Raw genomic sequence first — 6,386 nt, forward strand, 5'->3', positions numbered from 1 at the left:
CATTTCATTTGCGCTGTGCATTCTGTGCTGCTAGGCCTTGTGCAACATGGGTGAGGGGCCGGGGGCACCAAGTGGTCCTGGGCTGGGAAGCGGTGGGCATGGAGCTCTAAGCCAGGCGGTCACAGGAGCCTGAGCTCTGCCCTCCTGCGACAGGCGGCTTCTAATTTTAGGCCGTGGCTGTCCGTCCAGTCCCTCTGCACACGTATCAGTGTCAGATTGAATTCCATTCTCTCCCTGCCTGAATGTCCGTGGCTGCCCTCCCTGCACCAGGCGTCTCCTCACCTCAGCCACTCAGTCCCCAGTCAGCCAGCCCCACCTGCCAGGCCAGGACCCGGACAGAGTATGCACAGCTTCTGGGGAAGAACCTTCTAGAAAGAGGCCACAGGACTTCTCTAAACCCTTCCTAATAAAAAGCAATTGGAGAAAAATGTGCAGTTAGGATTGGTAACCTTCGAGGTGGGACAGGTTGGTCAACGGGAGACAAGGAATGGGGACTGAGGCTTTGCCCGTTCAACCAGTGAGGAGGCAGGGCTGGGGACAGTGAGAGGGGGCTTCTAGGAGCTTGGGGTGGGGTCTGCAACTTGGTAAAATAGAAACTGTGCCGGGGACATACTCGCTGGGGCTGTCACTTGCCAGAAGAGACAGTCGCCACGTGCTGACCTACTGTGCCCTTGAACTCTGCACCCAGGTGTCTGGATTCCAACCCCTCCCCGCCAGGGCCCCACACCCATTTTGCCACCTGTGTCTTCAGGGAACAAAGTGGGCACACAGGACATCCACCCCACACAGGAGTCGGATAGGGCCTAGGTCGCTCACCTGTTGCCCGCTGTGGGAGGGCCTAACTGGGTGGGGAGAGACTGGCCGCCCTTCCCCGGGCTCACCTTCCCCTGCTGTGGGCAGCAGGAGGGCCCTGCCTGACAGGTGTGGCACAGCTGGCTGCCAGCGGCATGAGCAGGCCAGCACAGGGGGACACAGGGAAGCTGGCCCCAAACAGCACCCAGCCCTGCTTTGTCATCAGCAACAGGGAAGGTCTGAGGGCCGTCTGGCACTCCCAGCTCGTGAAGTCAACAGTTCCAAGTGGCAATGACCCCCAAGGAGATGGAGCCAGGACAGCAGGACACAGCTGACCCTCGAGGCCGTGGACGTCACCCCCAAGTAAGACGAAGGTAGGTTTCAGGTCATCAAGTGCAGGGGCACAGGCACTGGCTCCCGCCCAGGGTCCTTGCGTTGTTCATGGTGATGGAGTCGGGATCGTGTTTGCGATTTTGGATCCTAGCAACTTGGGAGTTTCTACCGGGTTATCTAATGGGAACTACAAAAGAGCAGGGGCCCAGGAAGAAGGGAAGGGGGAAGGGTAAAGATGATGACGAGAGTCATGGCCCATGGAAAAGGAGGGGTGACTCCAGGGAGGGGATTAAAGCTGGCAGTGGGGAGAGACTGGAGAAGGTGTGGGTCAGACGAAGGACGTGGGCACCAGGCCTGGAGCTGTGACTGGGCTGGACCACGCAGTGCTGTGCTGACTGGAAATGCTTCTCATGCTCCTGGCACAAGGGGTGTGTGCCCAGCCCACTGCCCTGACGGAGGTGGCCCTGCCCTGGCTAGCGCAGGAAGATGTTCCCGGCAGCATGGAGGCCTCTGATGTTCCTCCCTGGGGTTCCCGTCCAAGTCCCTCTCAGCCATCCCTACCAGGACTGCAAGCACCTGTGTGAACCCTGGGGGTGGGCTGCTTCTCTTCTCAGGAAGGAAGCATTTCCTGGGAGGGGTTTCATCGTAGGGAGGGGAAAGCATGCCAGGAATAATGTTGACCAGTCAGAAGAGGGGTGGGCACTTGGCACAGCTGTTGAGAGGCTACTTGGTGCCCATGTCCATTTTGGAGCGCCTGGGTTCAGTACTGAGCTCCACTCCCACTTCTGGCTTCCCACTACTGCACATCCTGCAAGGCAGCAGGAGATACATCACATAGCTGGGTCCTGCCACCCATGTGCAAGACCTGGATTGAGTTCCGGACTCCTGGCTTCGGCCTCTCCCAGCCCCAGTCACTGCTGGCATTTGGGGGATGAACCAGTGGATGGGAGTTCTTTGTGTCTGTTTCTGCCTCTCAAAGAAAAAAAAGTGCAAATCTGGCTGTGTTATTCTCCTAATTAAAACCTTTTGAGGGCTGGCGCTGCAGTGTAGAGGACTAAGCCTCCACCTGCAGTGCCAGCATCCCATATGGGCACCAGTTCAAGTCCCAGCTGCTCCTCTTCTGATCCAGCTCTCTGCTATGGCCTGGGAAAGCAGTGGAAGATGGCCCAAGTCCTTGGGCCTCTGCACCCATGTGGGAGACCCAGAAGAAGCTCCTGGCTCCTGGCTTCAGATCCGCTGAGCTCCGCCTATTGCAGCCATTTGAAGAGTGAACCAGCAGATGAAAGACTTCTCTGTCTCTCCCTCTGTCTATAACTCAACCTCTCAAATAAATAAGTAAATCTTAAAAAATAAATAAATAAAAACCTTTGATGACTTCCAAAAGAAAGCTTCTGTAGTTGGCATCCCTCATTCAATAGCCACAGCAGATCAGGGCTCAGATTTTAAGATGACAAAGTTTGACCTCTAGCTGTCCCTGTGTGACGCCTCTCAAGGTTCGGGACTTCATGGAGCTGAGGCACTGGGGTTTGGAGGCTACATCCTAGAGCAGGGCCCGCCTCCTGCCAGGCGTCAGCAGGTGAGCCTAGGTGCTAATCCATCCTCCCTCCTCTCTCTCCAGCCGCTGATCCTGCCAGTTCCGCTCAGTTGGCCTCTGTCAGTTGTGACCACAAGGTTATGTGAAGCCCAGATAGGACCTCTTTCAAATGAAGAAGAGCTAAAACCAGCCAGGACCAGAGAAGACACGGGTACTGCAAGGTGCCCAGCTGCTTTTGTAGGGCTCACATAGGCAAAACCACTCATTGAAAAGAAAGACTGACAGGCTTCACGGCTTTCTTCATCCATGTGCTGATTTTTAGGAAACACAATTTGAATTAAACGCCATCTCCCCTTGATTCTTCCTTGGCCATCTGCTTCAGGGAGCCTTAGAGGTTTGGGGCTTTTTGAGAGCGGGTTGAGGACCATTTCCTTCCTCTCTCCCCTCGCTGTGGTTTCCGAGCCCACAGCAGCAGGCCTGGGGGAGGTGCTTGAGGCATTCGGGCATCCTCACGACCAGCGGCCAGGGACACCCCCCACCCCGGCGCCCTGTGCCCCCTTCCGTTCAGCTCACCGCAGTGAATGGCAGATTCCTCTGTCCGGCTCGGGTTTCCAATCACCATAGAAACCAACTCGAGGCAGTTTCATTAATCATTTAGAGCACGAGAAGTCCAGGTCAGTCTGATTGCAGCATATAGGGTATCATCTCCAGGCCACATGGGACTCAGTCGATTTGAATTAAAAAAGATTAAGCTGCCCTGGGCTGCCTGGCCCCATCAGTTTAAGTTCTCATGTAACAGTGGTCTCTGGAGCCATATGGATTAGTGAGTGAAGCTATGCATTTATGTGGCAGGATTCAGTGAAACATTAGCTGGCTGCAGGTGTCTAAGGGGAAGAGGACGGGATCACATACAGTTTTTTTTGTACTTGTTGCTGTTCTTTTGAAACTGGAAACAATAACTCAGTTTTACTTCTCCAGTGACAGTTACCGCTCTTGCTGACCATGAAATGGTACATTTGTTGCCCAGGGTTTATGGTTCGGGACGAAAGGGTCTGTGTGCAGCCAGGGAGTGGCGTGTCCCGTACCTGCTACGGGGTGGCGGGTGAGAATGTTGACATCCCCCTCCGCAACCAGCCCCACCGCCTTCCTCTCCAATGGAGTGGTAAGAAATGCATCAAATAAATATTGATGACATTTTAGTTTTGCTCAAATCAGGATTTACGAGCCCCAGGAAATTGACTTAGAGGCAGCTACAAATCAATGTAGCCCTGAAAGAGCTGTGTAGGAACCCCTCAAAATGAGCCCCCACCCCTCCCAAAGTACTTACCTTATTTATGGGCCACTCCAGGACTTCAAAGAGGCTCGGTAACTTAGGCCAGACTGTTTTATGGCTCCGTGGGGCTAAGATGTTGCAGGAGGAAGATGCAGGTTACAGTGTATAAGGGAGCCTCTCTCGGGCGGTGGGCAAAAGCTTTCTGTATCTTGAACGGGCTGATCCAAAGCTTATTACACTCTGGCTTCCTACAGAATCATCCTAAATCTTCCCAGCCAACCTGGCCTTGTCCGCAGTGCCAGGTGTCAAGCCCCAGAGAGAGAGCCTTTGTGCTCTCCTCCCGCCCCTTCCCCCCAACCCCTGCCTCCCCTGGGGCATCTGTCTCAGGCCTGGAGGACCCAGTTCCAGGGTGTTCTGTGGGGTTCCGGGGCCTGTCTAGCCCCAGTCCAGCGTCCTGTCTCCTTTCCTCCTTGTGACGCTGATGGCCCTGAGATGGGAGAAAGCAATGCGCAGCCTGAGACCTCTTCCAGCCGCTCCTCGTTCAGCAGGAGTAGTGCGAGGGGCAGGTAAGCCGGGAGCTGGGAGCCCCAGGTCCTCGGGCCAGCCGAGCTCCTGCCCCCCGGATGCATCCCCTGGGGCCTCTGCTTCCTCATCTCTGCGATGAGAAAACTCAGCCGTCCTCCACCGGTTCTGAGGCTCTAAAACACCTCCCTGCTTACGGGGCCCCTCGTGGGTGCTGGAAAAGGAGAACACGCTGCCCCAGCTTCCAGGAGCCTGTGATGCTTGGGGGAGAGGGAACAGGAGCATGGGTACGATCCAGCCCCAGGTGACCTGCCCTTCCTCCAAGCCCCATGGCATGGCACTTACAGATGGGACCCCCAGAGCAGTACCCCTGGACCCTCTCATCCTGCCCCGATGCTAGCATCTCCGTGGGGGGTAAGCCTTGGCTTTCCTCATGGGCTGCAGCCACGCCCTCAGACCCCCACCCAGCGGGCAGAGGGCGGGCTGACAGAAGGAAGAACGAGGAACACAGGGAGGAAACGTGGAAGGCGACACAGCAAACAGATCTGGAACACAAGTGAGGATGCTTCGTTATGGACTCGACTTGCTAGCTGTGACTTTCAACCACTGCCAGCCTTGGAACAGCAGGAAAAGCCCAAGTGCTGGAGTCAGGTGGCCTGGGGCTCTCCGTCCCGGCTCTGTCACTTGCTACTCAGTGGGAGCTTAATCAAGTGACTTTACACGGGGGACTCTGCGGTCCCTCCAGGATCTGCTTTGGGAATGAAGGGAGAGCTGCCTGCACGAGTCCTTAGACATCAGCCTCCTCTGGGGATTGCTGCAGCCAAAGAGAGTGGTTTGCCCAAGGTCAGGCTCCCTTCCGGGGCAGCCAACAGCCAGAGTGACCAGCATAGGGGTCCCCCTAGTGCCAACTTGGAACAACTCTGCAAGGCTCTCCTAGCCCTGGAGCTCCCTGGGGAGTGAGCGCAGGTCTTTATTGGAACCGAATCGAAGCTCAACCTGTCCCTCTGTCTTGTCCCACTGCCATCCCTTCCCTTTCCCAGACATGCTCTAATACACATCCCGCCCACTTATCTTGCCCTGCTAATCTCCATCCCCGAGCTGGCTTCCCAGGAAAGCTCTGCGATGACCCTTTATGGCTTGGAGCTGCGTCTGTCATCAGGAGCATGGACACAGGGGGAGTGCCCAGCACGAGGGGCTGTGGTGCAGCTTTAGTGAAATAATCCGGGCGAAACATTTAGCTCACTTCCTGGCACGAGCAGAGTACACTGTGAACTGCCCAATATAACTCCTTATTTTGCCAATGCACATGACTGCATCGTGAGGAATGAATATGAACCCAGCAAAAAAATGTAAGGGAATGAGAGAAATGCTGGTTCTCCCCCAAATCTTCTTTGGGGAGGGTGACATGGCTGTCTAGAATAAAAACCACAGCCACCGGTTTCTGCAGAAGATAGGTGTGTCCACGGGATTCAGTTCTCACCAACGGGATAAATAAAAAAATAGTGGCACTTGCAACTCCCAGAGAGTGTCCCTAAAGGCAGGATGCCTGCGCTCGCTCTCTCCTTCCTCCTTGCTGAAACGCGGATGTAAAGGCTGGAGCTAATGTTCAGCCGTCAGGTACCCTTGGAAATGGCAACCAGGCACAGATGGGCAGCAAGATAGAGGGATCCTGGGCCTCCAGGACCAGCCTTAGGACTGTTGGGAGAGAGAGGAACGCTGGTGTGCCAGGTGGGTCTCCCATCGCCTGTACCCAAGTCTAATGCTAACAGGAAGCAGTTTCCAAGAGCAAAGGCTCAAAGGCCGGGATGTGTATGAGACAATTACAGAACGGTGAAGCGACTGGCCAGCCACAGCCACAAACACGCCACTTTGTGCCCACAGGGTGCTTTGCAGTCCAGGTTCCTATTGGGTTTCCCACTTCCAGATTCTCTG

General features: G+C 55.4%; 1 long non-coding RNA gene across 1 annotated transcript; it reads left to right on the forward strand.

The window, feature by feature from the left end:
- The first annotated feature begins 323 nt into the window (after positions 1 to 323).
- On the forward strand, positions 324 to 2,496 carry LOC127488750 (uncharacterized). Its single transcript, XR_016229688.1, has 3 exons — positions 324 to 465; positions 1,019 to 1,166; positions 2,255 to 2,496. It is a non-coding gene; the product is annotated as an uncharacterized LOC127488750 (long non-coding RNA).
- Positions 2,497 to 6,386: the final 3,890 nt, after the last annotated feature.

Source organism: Oryctolagus cuniculus, chromosome 2 (genome assembly GCF_051225735.1).
Source record: "Oryctolagus cuniculus isolate XC-2025 breed Fujian yellow rabbit chromosome 2, ASM5122573v1, whole genome shotgun sequence".
Classification (NCBI taxonomy): Eukaryota; Metazoa; Chordata; class Mammalia; order Lagomorpha; family Leporidae; genus Oryctolagus; species Oryctolagus cuniculus.